The sequence below is a fragment of the Macaca mulatta genome, chromosome 17, assembly GCF_049350105.2.
Source record: "Macaca mulatta isolate MMU2019108-1 chromosome 17, T2T-MMU8v2.0, whole genome shotgun sequence".
NCBI classification, from domain to species: Eukaryota; Metazoa; Chordata; class Mammalia; order Primates; family Cercopithecidae; genus Macaca; species Macaca mulatta.
Window position 1 is genome coordinate 84,003,546 of NC_133422.1, and position 22,139 is coordinate 84,025,684.

The following is a 22,139-nucleotide window of genomic DNA, read 5'->3' on the forward strand; positions in this document are numbered from 1 at the left end:
TTTACAAGTGATATAATCTTGTCCTGAAGTTTTCTTTTGAGGAAGATTTTCAGTAAATAATTCAAATACCTCTTTTGGTTAATATAGCTTTGCCCTATATTTTAAGGTCAGGCAGTGTGATGCCTCCAGCTTTGTTCTTTTTGCTCAATATTGCTTTGATTGTTCAGGCTCTTTTGTGGTTCAATACAAATTTGATGATTCTTTTTTAAAATTTATTTGAAAGATGTAATTGGTATTTTGACAGAGATTGCATTAAATCTGTAGATTGCTTTGGGTAGTATGTATGGTCATTTTAACAATATTAACTCTTCTGACTCAAGAACATGGGACGATTTTCCTTCTGTTTGTTTCCTCTTCAATTTCTTTCATCAGTTTTTTTTTTTTTTTTTTTTTTTTTTTTTTTGGAGAGGTTTTTCATCACCTAGGTTAAATTTATTTCCAGTTTGTTTTTTTTTAGTTATTGAAAATGGAATTGCTTTCTTAATTTTTTTGTCTAGTTATTAGTGTATAGAAATGGTACTGATTTCTGCGTGTTTATTTTGCATAGTATTGTGTAAAATAGGCACACAGATCATTAAAGCAGAATAGAAAACACAGAAATAAATGCAAATTTTTACAACCAGTTTATTTTTGACAAAGACACCAATAACATATGTTGTGGAAAGGACACCCAGTTCAATAAGTCGTGCTGGGAAATCCGAATATCCTTATGCAGAAGAAAAACACTAGACCCTAATCCCCTACCACGTTCAAAAATCAACTCAAAATGGATTAAACACTACAAAAAAAAAAAAAAAAAAGACAAGACTGAAATCTACAAAACTATTAGATATAAAGCCTGGGAAAATGCTTTGGGACATTGTGTAGGCAAAGATTTTATGGCTTAAGACCTCAAAAGTAAAGGCAACAATAGCAAAAATAGACATGAAATTACATCAAGCTAAAAAAGCTTTTGCACAGCAAAGAAGACAGCAGAATAAAGAGACATCTGCAGAATGGGAGAAAATATTTACAAACCATTCATTTGACAAGGGGTTAATATCGAGAATATTTACAAGGAACTTAAACACATCCACATAAAAAATAACAGTCTCATTAAAAAGTGGACAAAGGATCTGAATAGACATTCTTAGAATAAGACATACAAAAGGAAAAAAAGTTTATGAAAAAGTGCTCAACATCACTAATCAAGGAAATGCAAATCAAAACCACAACAAATAACAAATGCTCATGGATTTGAACATGTTATTGCTAACATGTCTCTACTACTATAGCAATCTACAGCTCCAATGTAATTCTTATCAAAATATCAATGACATTTTTCACAGAAATAGAAAGAAACCCTGAAATTTGTATAAATTCACAAAAGACCCCAAATGGCCAGAGCAAAATTGAGCAAAAGAACAAATCTGAAGGCATCACACCATCTCATTTCAAATTACACTAAACATCTGTAGTAACTAAAACAGAATAGTACCGGCATAAAAATAGAACATAGACCAATGGAGCAGAATAAAGAATACAGAAACAAATTCACTAATTTATGGCACCATTACTGCTGTCAAAGGTGCCAAGAATATAAATTGGGGTAAAGACACACTTCAATAAATATTGCTAGGAAAACTGGATATTCATATGTAGAAGAATGGAACTAGATCCTCATCTTTCACCATATAGAAAAATCAAGTCAAAATGTATTAAAGACTTAAATGTAGGACCTGAAACTATGAAATGACTAGAAGAAAATGTCAGGGAAACACTACAGGACATTGGTCTAGACAAAGCTTTTTTGAATAAGACCACAAAAGTACAGGTAACAAAACCAAAAATAGACAAATGGGATTACATCAAGATAAACAACTTTTATACAGCAAAGGAATTAATCAACAAGGCAGAGACAGCCTAAAGAATGGCATAAAAATTTGCAAAGTATCCATCTGATGAGGGATTAATAATAAGGCTATGTAAGTAACTCAATTCAGTAGGAAGAAAAGCAAATAATCCAGTTTTAAAATCAGCAAAAGACTTGAATAGACGTTTTTCAAAAGAAAACATACAAATGGCCAACAAGTATATATAAAAATACTCAATATCACTTATCATCAGGTAAAGGAAAATCAATAGAATGACTTATCAAAAAGATAAAAAATAACAAATGCTGGTGAGGATGTGGAGAAGGAGAAACATTCCTACATTGTTGGTGGAAATGTAAAGTAGTAAAGCCATTACAGAAAACATCATGGTGTTCCCTACAAAAACTAAAAATAGAGCAATTGTATGATCTAGTAATCCCGCTGCTGGGTATATATTCAAAGGAAAGGAAATCATCAAAGAGATATCACCACTCCCATGTTTATTGCAGCATTATTCACAATTCCCAAGATATGAATCAAACTAAAGGTCCATTAATAGACTGATAGAAAATGTGATGTAGATACACAATAGAACATTAGTCAAACATAAACTGAGAATGAAATCCTATCATTTGCAGCAACGTGGGTGGAACTGGAGGCCATTATGTTAAGTCAAATACACCAGGCACAGAAAAACAGTTATTGCATAGTCTCACTCTTATACTCAAGCTAAAAAAGTTGATCTCATGGAGATGGAGAGTAGCGATGTGGTTACTAGAGTCTTTGAAGGATAACGGGAAGGAAAAATAAAGAGAAATTGGTTCGCAGATACAAAAATGCATTTCGACAGGAGGAATATGTTCTAATATTCAATAGTACAGTAGAGAAATTATAGTTAACAGTAATTTATTATATACTTTAAAATAACTAAAAGGTTGGAATTGTAATGTTTCCAACACAAATAAAAGATACATGTTTGGGGTGATGGATAAACTAAACACCTTGATTTGATCATTGCACATTATATGCATTTACTGAAACATGTGTATAATAAGTATTTATAATATTAAATATCAATAAAAACTTTTATAAAAGGAATTAAAATTCCTGAAAGGATATAGGACTACTTAGTTTTTGTATTTCCTCTTGAGTCAGTTTTGGCAAGTTACATTTATCAAGAAATTTTCAAATTTCTTCTGAGTTTTAATGTTTTCATTACACAGTTATTCATAGTATTCTATTTACACATTTTTCTATCTGTCAAATCTCTGTTGATAACCATACTTAGATCCCATTTATGGTAATTTTTGAGCTTCGTTTTTTCTCTTGATTAATCTAGCAATTAATCCACTTTTTAAAAATTGTTTTAAAAGAATCATCTTTTGGTGTTGCTAAATTGCTCTATTTTCTATGTGTATTTCTACCATCTCCTTCTTTCTACTTATTTTGGGATTGTTAATTATATTTTACATATATTTTTTGAGATAGGGTCTCATTCTTTCATCCAGGCTGAGGTGCAGTCATGGCTCACTGCAGCCTTGGACCTTCCCAGGCTCAGATGATCCTCTCACCCCAGTCTCCCAAGTAGATGGGACTATAGGCATGTACCACCATGCTGAGCTAATTTTTGTATTTTTTGTAGAGATGGGGTTTCACCATGTTTCCCAGGCTGGTGTGGAACTCCTGGCTTAAGGGATCTACCTGCCTCAGCCTCCCAAAGTGCTGGAATTACAGGTGTAAGCCACTGTGCCTGGCCATGTATTGTATATTTTAAGACAGAATGTAAGATCATTGTTTTTTGATATTTCTTCATTGCTATTTTAAGTTTTAATATATGTTATTAATTGCTTTGTTTCTATTTTAGGCTTTATAGCTTGCTATGTTTCCAACTAAGCACTACTTTAACTGCATTGCATAAATTTTCTTTTTTTTTTTTTTTTTTTTTTTGAGACGGAGTCTCGCTCTGCCACCCAGGCTGGAGTGCAGTGGCCGGATCTCAGCTCACTGCAAGCTCCGCCTCCCGGGTTCACGCCATTCTCCTGCCTCAGCCTCCCAAGTAGCTGGGACTACAGGCGCCCGCCACCTCGCCCGGCTAGTTTTTTGTATTTTTTAGTAGAGACGGGGTTTCACCGTGTCAGCCAGGATGGTCTCGATCTCCTGACCTCGTGATCCGCCCGTCTCGGCCTCCCAAAGTGCTGGGATTACAGGCTTGAGCCACCGCGCCCGGCCTTAAATTTTCATACATTATCTTTTAATGATCATTCAGTTCTAATTATATTTTAATTCCTCCTGTGATTTAATCTATGAGCCATTAATTATTTAAATGGGAATTAATTTATGTATTTTTAGAGTTTCCATTATAGCTTAGCATAATTTATTTTTTTAATTTATGTCTATGTTGTCAGAGAATACACATCACATGATTTTTATATTTTTAATATGTATTTGGGAGTTCCAGTTTCTAAAATATTTTATGTCTTTAAATGTATCATGTGCACTGGAAAAAAAAAAATCTGCATTCTGCAGTTGTTGGAGGGAGCATTCTGTTCTACATATGTTAATCAAATCAATAATTTTTATAATTTCATTTATATCTTTTCTGACTTCCTAAATATTTGTATAATTGTTCTATCAATTGCTGAAAGATGTATAATTTATTGCTATCCTTCCAATAAAATCTGTGAATTTTTGTCTTATATCTTTTAAGGCTCTACTATTAGCCTTATACACATTCATAAATTAATATTCTCTTTTGTCACTGTGTGAGTAGCTAGGACTACAGGTGCCCACCACCATGCCCAGATAAGTTTTTGTATTTTTAGTAGAGTCAGGGTTTCACCGTGTTAACCCAGATGGTCTTGATCTCCTGACCTTGTGATCTGCCTGCCTTGGCCTCCCAAAGTGCTAGGATTACAGGCATGAGCCACCACGCCTGGCCCATTTTAAATAATTTAAATGAGGAAAAGAAGTATATTATATTTATACAGGTAGATACTATCATTATTGTTACTACTTCATTTCCTTTTGAGAGTGTAATTCGCCATCTGATATAGTTTGTCTCCAGCCTGAAGAATTTTCTTCATAGCACTTTTTGCAGTGTGTCTCATGACAAAACTTCTCTTAGATTTCTTTAATCAGAGAATGTCTTAATTTGGCCTTTATTTCCCCATGTGAGTAAATTCTTCATATTTGATTACTCAGCATAGAGTCCTCTAGTAGTTTATTAATATTCACATTTGCATTATGTATTATTATTATTTTGTTCAGAGCTTTTAGTTGTAATCAGTGGAGGGGATGATCTGTATTGGGATTCTGCTGTAGCAGAATCTGTTTCTAGTATATTTGAATTTCTGTATACCTGTTTAAAAATGCTGTAGGACACATTTAAAGCAGTGTGTAGAGGGAAATTTATAGCACTAAAGGCCCACAAGGGAAAGCAGAAAAGATCTAAAATTGACACCCTAACATTGAAATTAAAAGAAACTAGGGAAGCAGCAGCAAACAAATTGAAAAACTAGCAGAAGGCAAAAAAATAACTAAGATCAGAGCAGAACTGAAGGAAACAGAAACACGAAAAACCCCTCAAAAAGTAATTATTTCAGGAGCTGGTATTTTGAAAAGATGAACAAAATTGTTAGACCACTAGCCAGACTAATAGAGAAGAAACGAGAGAAGAATCAAATAGACGCAATAAAAAATGATATAGGGGATATCACCACGATTCCAGAGAAATACAACCATCAGAGAATACTATAAACCCCTCTATGCAAATAAGCTAGAAAATCTAGAAGAAATTGATAAATTCTTGGACACATACACCCTCCCAAGTCTGAACCAGGAAGAAGTTGAATCCCTGAATAGACCAATAACAAGTTCTGAAATTGAGGCAGCAATTCATAGCCTACCAACCTAAAAAATCCATGACCAGACAAATGAATAGCTGAATTCTACCAGAGGTACAAACAGGAGCTGGCACCATTCCTTCTGAAACTACTCCCATCAATAGAAAAAGAGGGAATACTCCCTAACTCATTTTATGAGGCCAGCATCATCCTGACACCAAAAATGGCAGAGACACAATAAAAAAAGAAAATTTCAGGTCAAGATCCCTGATGAACATTGATGCGAAAATACTCAATAACATACTGGCAAACTGAAACCAGCAGCACATCAAAAAGCTTATCCACCATGATCAAGTTGGCTTCATCCCTGGGATGCAAGGCTGGTTCACAAACATAATCCATCACATAAACAGAACCAATGACAAAAACCACATGATTATCTCAATAGGTGCAGAAAAGGCCTTCAATAAAATTCAACACCGCTTCTTGCTAAAAACTTGCAATAAACTAAGCATTAATGGAATGTATCTCAAAATATGACAGACACACAGCCAATATCATACTGAATGGGCAAGAAGTAGAAGCATTCCCTTTGAAAACCGGCATAAGACAAGGATGCCTACTATCACCCCTCCTATTCAACATAGTTTGGAAGTTCTGGCCAGGGCAGTCAGGCAAGAGAAAGAAATAAAGGGTATTCAAATAGGAAGAGAGGAAGTCAAATTGTCTCTGTTTGCAGATAACATAATTGTATATTTAGAAAACCACATCGTCTCAGCCCAAAATCTCAAGTTGATAAGCAACTTCAGCATAGTCTCAGGATACAAAATCAATGTGCAAAAATCACAAGCATTCCTATACACCAATAACAGATAAACAGAAAGCCAAATCATGAGTGAACGCTCATCCACAATTGCTACAAAGAGAATAAAATACCTAGGAATACAACTTACAAGTGATGTGACGGACCTCTTCAAGGAGAACTACAAACCACTAATCAAAGAAATGAGAGGACACAAACAAATGGAAAAACATTCCATGCTCATGGATAGGAAGAGACTATATTGTGAAAATGGTCATACTGCCCAAAATAATTTATAGATTCAATGCTATCCCCATCAAGCTACCATTGACTTTCTTCACAGAATTGGAAAAAACTACTTTAAAGTTCATATGGAACCAAAAAAGAGCCTGCATCGCCAAGACAATCCTAACTAAAAAGAACAAAGCTGGAGGCATCACACTACCTGACTTCAAACTATACTACAAGTCTACAGTAACCAAAACAGCATGGTACTGGTAGCAAACCAGATATATAGACCAATGGAACAGAGCAGAGGCCTCAGAAATAATACCACACATCTACAACCATCTGATCTTTGACAAACCTGACACAAACAAGCAATGGGGAAAGGATTCCCTATTTAATGGTGTTGGGAAAACTGGCTACCCATATGCAGGAAACTGGAACTGGACCCCTTCCTTACACCTTGTACAAAAATTAACTCAAGATGGATTAAAGACTTAAACATAAGACCTAAAGCCATAATAATCCTAGAGGAAAACCTAGGCAATACCATTCAGGACATAGGCATGGGCAAAGACTTCATGTCTAAAACACCAAAAACAATGGCAACAAAGCCAAAATCGACAAACGGGATCTAATTAAACTAAACAGCTTCTGCACAGCAAAAGAAACTATCATCAGAGTGAACAGGGAACCTACAGAATGGGAGAAAATTTTTGCAATCTATCCATCTGACCAAGAGCTAATATCCATAATCTACAAAGAATATAAACAAATTTCCAAAAAAAAAAAAAAAAAAAAAAAACACCAAAAATTGGGCAAAGGATATAAGCCGAAACTTCTCAAAAGAAGTCATTTATGCATCCAACAAACATGAAAAAATGCTCATCGCCACTGGTCATTAGAGAAATGCAAATCATAACCACAATGAGATACCATCTCATGCCAGTTAGAATCACTAAAAAGTCAGTAAACAACAGATGATGGAGAGGATGTGGAGAAATAGGAACGCTTTTACACTGTTGGTGGGAGTGTAAATTAGTTAAACCACTGTGGAAGAGAATGTAGCGATTCCTCAAGGATCTAGAACCAGAAATACCATTTGACCCAGCAATCCCAGTACTGGGTATATACCCAAATGATTATAAATCATTCTACTATAAAGACACATTCACATTTATGTTTATTGTGGCACTATTCACAATAGCAAAGACTTGGAACCAACAGAAATGTCCACCAATGACAAACTGGATAAATAAAATGTGACACATATACACCATGAAATACTCTGCAGCTATAAAAAAGGATGAGTTCATGCCTTTGCAGGGACATGGATGAAGCTGGAAACCATCATTCTCAGGAAACTAACACAAGAACAGAAAACCAAACACTGCACATTCTTACTCATAAGTGGGAGTTGAACAATGAGAACACATGGACACAGGGAGGGGAACATCACACACTGGGGCCTGTCAGTGGGTGGAGGGATAGGAGAGGGATAGCATTAGGAGAAATACTTAATGTAGGTGACCGATTGATGAGTGCAGCAAACCACCATGGCATATGTATACCTGTGTAACAAAACTGCATGTTCTGCACATGTACCAGAACTTAAACTAAAATAAAAAGCAAAAATAAAACTAGCTCTAGTCCTATAACCCAGATCAACCACCACCCAGTACCAAATTATTTGATGCCTATAACTTATAAACAATGTACATGGCTACTTCTCTTTCCCAAATAAATAACCACTTTAAAATAATATATTTTATTCATTGATAGATATAACGAGACATTTTGATTAGCTTTGCAAGTATGTTTTATAATCTTCATAGGTTCTTTTTTAAAAAGTAGGATATAGTATACTCATTCTTAGTTATGTAAAATCTGAGGCTGATGAGATACATCTTTACTAATAGACGTTTATAATCTTCCAAATTATATGTATATTCATTATATATTGTAATTTAAATATGTTGAAAAATTATAGTTATTTCTTAACATAATACAGTGATTCAAGGCACATATTCAAAAGTTTTTATTTTAACTTTAATTAAATCAAATTAAACTACATTAATTTTAGAAATTATCAGATTATTATCCATTGTTGTATAAAATTATAAAGTAAGAAAACTTTTCATAATATTAAATATTCTGGCCTATATATTAAAGGAGGTTTTTGAATGTGATACATTTTCATATTTTTTAATAAAATAAGTCTATCAGCTTATATAAAATTGTAGGTAGATATAAAAATATATTCATTATATACATATTGGAAAAATCTTTGTTTTATACTATAACTTGAATTACAAATTATGTATTTCTTTTTAAAATAAGCTTATTATTAAGCATATATATGAATATAAATGAAAGACCCAAATAAAACCGCCTGGAAAGTGACTATAATTAGAAATGAAGAGCAAGGGATAAAACCTGAGGAATTTGACTGAGCCATGGAGAATTCAGTGAAAAGACAGGAAATAGAAAAGGAGACTGAGGAATAAGTGACAATGTTGAGAAAAGCAGAGGGGTTGGTGTTCTTAGCAGCTATTAAATGAATAATGTCTAACAGGAGGGTGGTAATTACCTTTGACAAACATGGGTCCAGTAGGGTAAAAATTAGTAATTGTCTATAGACTTTTAGGATCAAAGAAGACATGAGACTTTTACAGGAGCTGTGTTTGGTACTACGCTTCCAGCAAAAGCCTGATTGGACTGTGTTTGAGAGAATAGAAGAATAGGAAAGAATCCACATATGTATGTCAGACAGGTATTTAGATTTTAAGATCAGCAAATTTCTCAACCTGTGTTCTTAGGACAATTTTGTGCCTAGAAATAAATTCTTAGGTGTTCACAAACGTCTATGTGAGTTGATAAGTTTATTGTGTCCATAAATTCCTGTATGAGTTTGTGCATATATTTTCATTATAAAATAATATAAAATTATATAAGTGTATATTCTGTCATCTGAATGAGCAGCTTATAATTTAGTACTGCTCTGCAATGACAAGACTCAACTTGCATTTCTGTTTACAATCACTTTAACAGGAAGTTATTCATCTTTAAATAGTGATTTAATGTAAACAAAAGCAAGGGGCACTTAGAAGTAAAATGAGGCATTCTAGAACAATGATGACCACATGAGGTAATGTACTGTGCTGGATTAACATAGGTTTTAAAGTAGTCTGATTAGACAAGTAAAAATGGAAAATATGCATTCAAAACTGAAGTACATGTAGACTATATTAGTCAGAGCTAAAACCATTAGAGGTTATCTGTTTATCTTATGTGATCTTTACAACAGAAACTTATACTATGTCAAGCTACAGAAAGTAATACAAAGGAAAGAAAATGAATATGTCAACACTAAGCAAAATAAAACTGAGAGCTATATTAATATCAGAGAAAACTGACATTTGACAAAAAGCTTTAATAAAGAGAGAAATTTTGTAATAAGAGTTTCCATTTACTGGGAAGAAATTACAATTCTAAATTTATATAAATTAAAAACTTAAAGAAACAAAAACTGTCAAAATTAAGAAGAGGATGAATCAAAATGACATTCAGAATGAACAATAACACACACCTCTCAGTAATTGAGAACTGCCAGAAAGTAATTACTAAGTAAATATAGATTTGAAAAATATGATCAGCAAACATATATATTAAAATAATGGACATACATAACTAGCCTTCAATAAATATATTTTTAAGTACATATCATATGCTTATAAAAATGTACCATAATTGGCAAATATGGATCAATTATAGGTGGATGAACTCATACTGTTGTCAGAGATCTTTCTTTAAAATTACACTTATATATTGTTTTAAAGCACGGAAATTAGTGATCCTAAGTGATCCTCTCACACACACTCTCATGAACACAAATCTAAAGTAAAGGTTATATTTAAGGATAGAGAGACAGTGATTGCAGGGAAATTCTAGGAATTGTCAACAAGGTCCTACTTTTTAACCTTCGTTATTGTTACATGAACATTTTATTTGTGATAAATTATTGAGCAGTGCATTTTAATTTCATAAAATTAATGTGATTTGCTATAATTCAAAATTAAAAAATTATGTAAGTCAAACAATAATGGGAGAATGTTCAAAATTTTAAAATTTTTCTATTTTTAAGGTTTAAATTATGAGCAGTTTTCATAATGTTTCCTATAGTACCATAGGAAAGCACTCTCTAGAAAATGAGTGCCTCTTTAGTTGTGATAACTTCTAGGCTTCAGATAGTGTAGTCTGCACTATCTTAAGCTCAGTCACTGCATCATATACTATAAGTTTTGTTTCTTCCTCCACCTCCTTAATATGCTGCTAACATCAGTTTCAACAATGACCTCCCAAATGCTTATTACAATAAACAATTTTTAATGTTTTTACTAAACTCATTCTATTCTAGACATCATCGTTATTATTATTATTATTATTATTATTATTATTCTATGAGACATGGTCTCGCTCTGTTGCCCGGTGTAGTGGAGTGTAGTGGCGTGATTATAACTCATTGCAACCTGGAACTCCTGGGCTCAAACCATCCTCCTGCCTCAGCCTTCTGAGTAGCTGGGACCACAGTTATGCACAACTACACTAGGATAACTTTTTATTTTTCTTATTTTGGTAGAGACAGCGTTTTGCTCTGTTGCCTAGGGTAGTGTCAAACTTCTGGTCTCAAGCAATCTTCCCTTCTTGGGCTCTCAAAATGCTGGTACTACAGACATGAGCCATCATGACGGGCATCATCTAAACTCTTTCTAGAATTTGAAACTGTTCAAACTCCTTGCTTTTTACTGGTTGTTAAGATACTATTTTTTTTCCTCTTTCTCTATCTCTCTTTGTGTTACTATGACCGCCTAAAAAGATTGATCGTCTCCTGCTCCTATTTACACTACCATTTAGAGTTTCAGCGTAATCTTTCTTTCCTCCTCAGAGTCCACACTCTGCCTCATCAGGAATAGACAAAAATTAAACAAGCCCTCTAAGCAAGGTGCTACTCATGAAGTCCGAGTATGTGCCCAAATGCCTTCAAGACATCTCTAGATGGCTTTGCCGTAACAGCTGTATGTCCACATGTAAATACCTGTCTGTCTTCCAAGTCAAGTCCCCAAGATACAACACTAGGGAACTTCCCCTTCACTTCTTAGATTATTGCTCACCATTCTATCAATTTTATCCTTGAGATATCATACCTCCTACTTACTACTTCTTAGATGTGTATATTAGGGAAGTTATAGTTTTCATTTATTTGTGTGATTACTTAAAAAAGTGTAGTGAATTATATATTGTTTATTTATGTAGTATTCCTCCCAGTCCTTCTACTAGCAAAGCTCCACGTTTGTATATTCCAACCATGAAATTTGAACTATTACCATATGCTTTACACCCTTCACTCTCAGATTACAGATGATTAGCTCAGCATTTAAACAGGCTGGACAAATACAATAACTTCCCTGAAATTTTAAAGAAGATTTTGTTTAATTACTGTGATAACACTTAACATGATAGCTACCCCTAATAGACTTTAAGTGTACAATGCAGTGCTTTAAGTATAAGCACAATATTGTTTAGCAAATCTATTTAATCTCTCTTTAGCCAAACAGCCACAGAAGACAAAATAAGCTTCCTGAGCAGCCTTCTTCCCCAGTATGAGGAGGAATATCATACATTTTTTCTTTAGGATTAAAAATATGCAAGAAGAACCCAGGAAGAGGAGAGGAGTGCTAGGTAGATACATAGATAAATAGATCCTTTATTTATATAAAACAGATGTTTCATGTAACTGAGCTGTATGGCTTATTGTTCCTCATTCGATCAAAACATTCTGTGATTGAACATTATACTTTTATTAAGTTTCCTTGTTATTTTCTAATATATGTTGAATCTGGCTTCTCTGTTTTGCACCCAAAATATTACTGACTGATCCAACTTCCTATTGTGTTTCCAATCTGCCTTTTTCTAGCATAGCTACTTTGTTAACAAAAAGTTTGCTTTAAAAATACAAATCTGATGATGTAATTTTTCTAAGTAAAATATTGCAGTAGCTTGTTGATACTTTTATACTATAACTAAAAATATAACTGTGACATAAAATGATATGAATTTGGGTTCCTGCTTGTTACAGTCAAATTTAGGATTTTTGTTTATTACCTGTGCAACAAATATTTAATGTGAAATTTCTAATATAGCAGGCACAGTCCTAGCGCAGGGGAGTCCCATGTTTTTATGAAGTTTTGCTCTAGTGAAATGTCACGTTTGTGTGTATTTGGCATATGTGTGTGTGCATGTGTTGTATGTGTATGTATACACATGCATGCCTGTATATGCACATATGTGCATATATATATGTTCGCATGCATACATGAACTATATATGGATTGTGTGCATAGATACATGCATGCATACTTCTATGTATACATATAAATGTAAGAGTGTATGCATACTTGTATACATATATATGTGAGTAATATAGATGACAGTTTCTTGCACTTGTCCACATGTCTTATTCTTTGTCTTTTTTTGTTTTTTGAGACAGAGTCTCACTCTGCTGTCCAGGCTGGAGTGCAGTGAAATGGTGTTTCTCTGTTTTATTATATCTAAAGATGATTTGTATTAACATTTATCCTATTTGAATTAGTGATATTTTGTACATAAAAAGAGAGAGTAGCCAACATTTCTGTGACGACCTCACCTTTTTGTTCGGTAGGTAATTTTGATGTTCTTTTTCACAAATATATTAAATGTTTATCCTCTTAATTTGAAAGATAAAAAAAGAAATAGATATCTTTTGATATCAGGCTATGATGTTTCATCATTACATTTCTGAATAAGTTGTAGACTATTCTGTGTGAAGTGAAACTAAGAGGTGGTATGTAAAAAACTAGTATAGATATTACCAAATATGCTTTCAAAAATAATTTTTTAGGTTTTTTTAGACCTTTATTTATTGTATATTCTGAGCACAGTCCTGTTTCTAATGTACTCCTTGGCATGACAATATTGTAATCTTAGTATCAAAACTTTCAAAATCTATTCCACAGAGAGGTAGTAGCATAATGACCATAGAAACTAAAAGTGTACCCTAATGAACAAATTCCATAAATTCAAATTTTAGCTCCACTGCTTCCCAGCTTTGTAACTTTGACAAATTATAGAATATATTACTTTGAAGTCTCAATTCTCTCCCCCATCCTCTCCTATATAAAATGACAATCATAAAAGTACTTAGAGCAGTGTTATGATATAGATTTATTAAGGATTAAGAGATTAAGACAGTCAATACATGTAAACTGCCTAAAAAGCTCTAAATAAATGTTGTTTGCTATTACATTCTCTTATGCTATCCTAAGCCCTAGTGCGATTCTTTTTTTTTTTTTTTTTTTTTTTTTTGAGACGGAGTCTTGCTCTGTAGCCCGATTCTTTTTATTAGGATGGTAGGAGAAAAGATATGGAAGGCTACGTGTCCAGTTAGCTGTCATGGAAGTTCTAGCTTCTAATCCCCACTTTTTATTGATTAATATATCTGTTCCTTATTTATGAAGTGTGATACTTCATCTTTTGGCACTTGATTTTTAAATTTCCTGTTTCTGTATGTCTACAGAGCACTCTGTAATGGTCAGTTTTATGTGTCAATTTGGCTAGTTCTAGTTTCTAGTTATTTAGTCAAACATCAATTTAGGTGTAATAATGAAGGTAATTCATAGAGGTGACTGAAGTGTGTAATTAGATGACTTCAAGTAACAGGATTCTCCTCGATATTCTAGGCAGGAGTGACTCAATTGGTTGAAAAGCCTGAAGACATCACTGAGGTTTCCAGGAACTTATGTTTGTGCATAGCTGCTTTAGCTTGTACCTGACAGTTCCTGCATGCCTTTCTGATGAGGTATTTGCTGGATTTCAGACTTGGTTTGCCAGCCTACACAACAGCATAACCCAATACCTTGCAATGCATCTTTGAATCTTTATTCTACTAGTTCTATTTCTCTGGTTGAATCCTTACTGATACACAATAATAAATTGACTTGCTATACTACTGGACTGTGAGCAGTTCAACAGTCAATTTCCTAAAGCTCCAAGTAATACTTTTATGGAATTGCAGTTATACTTGAATTATTCTTTTTAGAAATTGACTTTGAATTTATAATCAACACTTTCTTTCCAAGACAAAAAAACAACAACAAAAAAACTGATGAACATATAAAATCTGCTTTATCAGGCTTACATGCCTGAAATAAATTAACTGATGCATCTGGTATATTTTACAAATGCTCTCATTTCTTTCTCTTTCTTTTTCTTTCTTTTTTTTTTTTCCTAACTGCAGCTTTGAAAAGATGAAGATAAAAATGAAAACTTACTAACACCCAGTGCATTTAATCTCACTTGATTGGTAAAAATAACACCAAAGACCTGTTATATTTTACTCCTTATCCTTTTAGAGAGAAAGTCTATATTCATGACATTGATGGGGGATAATCAAGTTTATTATGTTTATTTTAACACTACTTTCTTAATAACTATAAGAAGTAAATTTATTTAGTATTTACTAGGTAATGGGCTTAGCATTACATACAGGTTTTCTCTTAGAAATAATCTTTTCAAATATTGTTTTTTGACAACTATGAACATCGAAATCATGGATGAATTGTTATTCTTACTAATTGGACATTTATACAATATGAGCACAGTATGCTTAACATACACATAAAATGCAAACTTCATTGTAAGATGTGGGGTGCAGGGGAAAAAGAAAGAAGAAATGAGATGAGCAGAGGGAAGGAGAAAAAGAAATGTTCTCTTTCTCTTGTAAATTACTCAGTCTCGGGGAAATTCTTTTTTTTTTTTGAGACGGAGTCTCATTCTGTCGCCTAGGCTGGAGTGCAGTGGCGCAACCTTGGCTCACTGCAACCTCCACCTCCAGGGTTCAAGTGATTCTCCTGCCTCAGTCTCCAAAGTGGCTGGGACTACAGGTGTGTGCCACCACGCCCAGCTAATTTTTGTATTTTTAGTAGAGACGGGTTTTCACCATGTTGGGCAGGATGGTCTCGATCTCTTGACCTCATGATCCACCCGCATTGACCTCCCAAAATGCTGGGATTACAGGCTTGAGCAGGGGAAATTCTTCATAGCAGTGTGAAAAATACGTGTATTTTTACATGTATTTAAATAAATGTAATACATACTAATACATGTATATACACATGTGTATATATACATAAATGCATATATATACACATATACTTATTTTCTGTCTGTATTCAATGAGAGGAACTATGAGCAAAAAAATTCTCTTACCAATTAGCATATCCAGCAACCAGATCTTGCTTTCTACATACTACTTTCTACTAAAATCAACCCTGAAATTAAATAGAGAAATGCCTCATTCCAGGACTGGGGCAGGGAAATAATCATTAAACATTTGTTGAAACATATGCTGTTAGACTCTCCAAGAGTGACACAAGAAACTGTAGCCAAACTACTTTCATGTCTGGTACATAAAATCTATGATGATGAAGAAAGATTTATGCTATTTGAATAAAGAGGAAGTGTAAAAAATAGAATAATGGAAAGGAAATTGGAATAAGGAGGAGCTAAACCGACCTGAAATAGTCAAGTTGTTCATAAAGAAAGGGATAAAACAGAAGGATATTCAGGAGCTTACTACTGGAGATTTTTTTCACACATTAACGCTGTCTGTGAGGGAGAGAGTTACACCAGTTCAAGCAATCACCCTTGACTAAAAGGCTCCATTATACCATCTTTATTTATTCTAGATTGAATAAATTGAAATAAAATTTTGCTGAAAGAGACTAAGAAATTAAAATATTTACTCGAGATGCTAAATTCAGCATACCTGTTTAGGTAATGGAAGAAAAACATGATTAATTGGAGAACTGGGGTTTTCTTCATCTAAACTCCAATAAAGAATATAGAAAAGAAGATACAGTTGAGGTCAAAAGGTTGGGATTGGGTGAACAAAAGCTTTTGGAATTATTGAATTCTACTATCCAATATGCTATAATACATGCTGAAGAATGGAAGAGCAATTGCAAACGACCAAAAGTTGAAATTGAAAGATACATTGATGATATGATTTAAGGCACCATATTTGTAATAAAGTTATAGGTTAAAAGGTGTGAAAGAAAAATAAATTTGAGGGCCCCAAATCACTAAGCTAAAGGCAAAAAGTCAAGCTGGGAAGTGCTTAGGGCCAACCTGCCTCCCATTCTATTCGAAGTCACCCCTCTGCTCACTGAGATAAATACATATCTGATTGCCTCTTTTGGAGAGGGTAATCAGAGACTCAAAAGAATGCAACCATTTGTCTCTTATCTCCCTGTGACCTGGAAGCCCCCTCCCTGCTTTGAGCTTCCCACCTTTGCTTTGAGTTGTCCCACTTTTTCTGGATCAAACCAGTCTTACATATGTTGATTGATGTCTCATGTCTCCTAAAACGTATACCACCAAATTGTGCTTTTGACCTCCTGAGGCTGTTTCTTGAGCACGCATCCTCAACTTGGCAAAATGAACTTTGTAAATTAACTGAGAACCGTCTCTGATTTTCAGCGTTCACAAAGATAGCAAAGTAAAGTATAAGCAACAGCTATAACTTGTGGTAGCATCACCTATACCTGACTGCTTACTTTAAATAAATATGATGTGTGGGGAAGATTAAATATTATTATATTTGTATGTTAAAGTTACAACTCCCTCACCTAGCTTTACTTTTCAGGCTACATTACCAAAATGCTCATTCCTAACAGACATAACGCATTATTAAATCTTGGGAGGAGAATAAGATGACTATTTGCATTTACTTTATCAAAGTGTCATTCTTTCCTAAATATCTCATGTCTTTATTTTACCTACACTGAGAATCTGAAAATTGAAATAACAAAAAACTCATGGTAAAATACTTTGTATACAAATTTAGATATATTATATCTAATATAATTCAAATGTTAATTAGCTGAAGAAAACAATACTATTTAGCTTCACATTTAAATATTGTCCCTGTATTTTTTTAAAATAATTTGTTTTATTGACTTAATTTAAGTAATATATTTAAGTTAGATCAAAGTGTGTCACATTTTCCCAGTTCTGCATAAACACTCTGAGAGAGATTTTGGTCCTATTTCATTTTAGGAAGATGTGGAGATAGGTATATCATTTCCCAGTGTTTGGAATTTTGATAATTTATCTACAGTGAAATAATTGTTCCTCCCAATCTTTATTTTCCTTCCTCCGATATAGTCCAAGTTACTCTGAACTAACCTGTAGAATCTGACATATTTCAAAGTTTTAGAGCTCCACATGAGACCACCTTTAGTTTCCATGAATACAGATTGAGAGGTAAGTGCCTGAATCCAACACATTAGCAAAGTGTAGGATTGGATAGATGAAATAAAGCACATGAGCCCCATGAGGCATGGTGATATTTTTACCCTTTTTTGGCTTACTGTGTAACTAAATAACATAAAATATTTTGATATCACTTCACTATTAAGTATTCCAAGATAGCAAGCCACTTTAATAAGATTCATATGATATTATGATTATAAACATGAGTTACTTTCATGTACATATTTCTGTATATAGTTTTGTAAGAATATGAAGCAAAATAAAACTTTTTTATTAAGATAATACTTCAATATGGTAGACATTGGGTTAACTTACGATGAATTGCTACTAATAATATAAATTATGTATAAAATACATATTTATGTATACATTTTTATTATGTCCCAACACTACTATATTTGTAAGACTACTGAGTTTTCTACAGGCTCTTTTAAAATTAGTAAATCAAATGTAAAGGTGATATGTATGTATGTATGTATCTATATATCTAAGTATAATTTTGAGTGAACTATAAGTGAACCGAGAGTGATCTTAAAGGAAAATGTATTGTTTTGTTTAACAATAACAAAACATTTAAAATATTTTACATATGCAAATATAGATAAACAAAGTCATCATGTGTGGCCACAAAATGAATCATAAATTTCTAGAGAGGACAAAGATCTCATCTTCTTTGAATATTTTACCTAGTACACAAGGAAATAATACATTATCTAACTCTTTTTATGTCTCAAAATAAAACCAAGTGACTATCACTAATTAAATCTTTATTATTATTAATTATTCCAATAATGAGGCATAGTTAAATAAATAATATGAAGTAAATATCCATTGTGTATCACAAATATAATACAGGAATAAGTGATAATATACAGTTACAATTAATAATGAGATTAAGAAATTATTATGATTCTCCTTTAAATTCTCTACTTTGTAAAGTAATACCAAGAACATATTTCCCTTACACAAAGATTCAGAGGATTTATGACTTCTTCACTATCTCTCACTAATCTTGGAACACAATGTGGTAGAAAATATTACCATTTCTTTATGAAAATATCACCATCTCATTGTATCTCGTGTATGTGTGTGTGTGTGTGTGTGTGTTTTGGCTAAAAATGTATTGAAAGAGGATGTAACCTCCTGTAGTTTAGAAAAAAGTTGTGAAGTATAAATATAATTAATGCCACTGAATGACACATTTAAAATATTTAAAATGGTCTATTTTGTGTTATATATATTTCACCACAATAAAATAAAAAGGAGTGTAAATTTCTATCTAGTGTCTGACATATATATTTATTTCAGGGATATACACAATGAAGATTAGGGTTTGTAATTCGTTGCATTCATTTGAAAGTAACTGATTATTATGTCTTAGAATGAGTTTGTCATAATTTTAATAACTGTTTTAAACCTAAATATTTGAGTAGTGTGATATATTAGTATTAGGTGTTAGTACTACATTTATATTTTATCCTATTATTATACACATTTCATGTTTTGTTCACCCAATAAGCCATATGTTAGTGTGTATTTCTGAATGGCTACACTAAAATTGGTGAAGGGTCAAACTCTTTTCTTTTTAGTGTCAGCAGTAAGGCAGGCTTTGTAACACCTAATTGTGTAGCAAATAATTTGATCACTAAATATTGTATCACAAATTTTCCCTTCATAGGTTTATGAACAAATATAATTCCTTAAACATAACTGAAAGTATTAAAAGTGATACACGAATGAAATTTTAGTTATAGTGATTATAGACTCTATATAATCAATATCCAGTCAATAACTTAATAAGGGATTAATTATTTTTAAAACAGTCTAACTTCAGAATTACTGCTGTCAAACAAGAAGGTATTTTAAAAATAGTCTAAAGATTTTTAAGAAAAATATAGACATATACAAACACCCCAGTAGAGAATGACATAACCTGCTCATCATTATACCCTCTCAGTATCACTACTAGCAAAAAAAAAAAAAAAAAAAAAAAAAAAAAAAAGAAAAGCATGACTCAGTAATGCTCACGAGATTAGTTGTTTTTATTTTGAAACGAGAAGAGCCTGAGAGTCCTGTAAGAAAATGCCATGTTGATCAGGGAGAAGGCTCTCAAAACCTGCAGTGGATAAAAGAGAAGAAGAACCTAGAATAACACAAGACCACCTAGACTGAGCCACGTATCTTTGAGAAAAAATGTGTGCCTCTATAATCTGCTAAATTTGGAGGATCAATGTAAATTTATCAAGATTTAAACATTTAGGAAAGTATCCAGCCAATAACAGTATATGCTGTCTATTTTCTTTACTGAATAAATTCTGACATAATAAAAAATTACATAAGTTCGGAAGGAAAAAAAAAATCAAGCCAATGTTGTAAACTCTATACCCACCACCTCCCGGCCAACACACACACACACACACACACACACACACACACACACACACACGGAAGCTCTAAACATAGTTACTATTGTTTTGAATTCCTATTTATCTTCAAAGTGGCAACTGATCAAAGAATATATCAAAGGCCAGGTTGATAAATCTGCTATTAGAGCAGTGATTAAAATATATCTGAAAAAGATTTTCTTTGTTAAAGAAAGAAGTAGAAGGATACAAAAAGCTAATTGAGGGAGGTTAAGAATAGAAGTAAGCTGAAGTAAGCTCATCCAGGGAAAGGAGATCAGAATTTTCCTAGCATTTCTTTATTGCAGGTAGGTGATCATCAGTATTCAAAATCTGCTGTACTGAGTAAACAAAGCCAAAAATGAAGACAAACCACACAGGATTCCAGCAGGTTGCTGGGCTTCTTCCTGTTAACTCTATACAGTCACATTAACAAAGTGAACAATTAGAAAGGCAATAAAATCTCAGACAGAGGGAATATCATGATCATAAACATAAGATGCCTAGTACAGCTCTGTATATCATTATTATGTGAGTGTGACACTGCAGTTTTCCCCCAGCATATTATCGAAATTTAATTATAAAGTAAGGAAAATTTAAACAGACTTAATAATGGATGAAGAGATAGGAAAAGCTTTCAAAGAATTGTATCCAAGGTAGGCAACCTGCCAACATGGTACTAAAGCAAGTTTTTTTTTTTTTTTAATCATTTTCATATCATAGAAAACCATTTTTATGTTGCAGAAAAGAAATTTAGATGAAAACATTCCCATTTAATGTATTGATATTTTGAAGTTTAATATCAAATGCTGACAAAAAAGTGATTACAAAATTAATATATAGTTTTTTAAATAAGAAAGAATGGTGGTAATTTTAAACATAACAATAATAATTTAGTCTTTCAACCTGTTGTGAATTACTTTATAAATAAATGTAGTAATATGATTTATCTTATTAGAAAAAAAGGCAAAATGTAAAATGTCTAATGGCTGTGAGATACTTAAAAACATTTTTTTTTTTTTGGTAACGTAACACATAAAATCCTCAAAGTAAATTAAGAATATTTGAATAATTTTTTTAAAATTTTTGTTTTAATGTTGCCCAGGTTGGCCTTGAACGCATGGCCTCGCCTTCTTGTGCGCCAGGACAACCAGCCTGAGCCACCTCAGCTCCCTGAATAATTCTTTAACATACCATTCATGCATTTGAAACCATAACACAATGTACTTAGTTTTAAAGACAATTATCCAAGTTATTGTATAACTCATATACAAGATAAGGAAGCAAAAGTTATAATGAAAACGTGTTGCACCCTTGGATATTATCATATAACTTGTTTTTTAACATAATCACACCCAAATAAAATATTTTTAATTTTTCACAATTATTCTAATTATGAAAATAATAAGAACACTTAAAAATCTTTTTTGAACACTGGGAATTTAGCACTTGTCTGGCATATACGAGGGTCACAGAATTGCTCATTTTGTCTTAAGAGTAATTTGTGTAGAACTCAAAATTTTGTGCTCAGAACAGTACGAATATAAAAAAGTAAATGGTGCGAAATAGGAACAATGGAAGTTGATTATGGGCAGATGCAATAAGTTGTCATCTGTGCCTTCTCTGCCCTGCCACCCCAATTGCT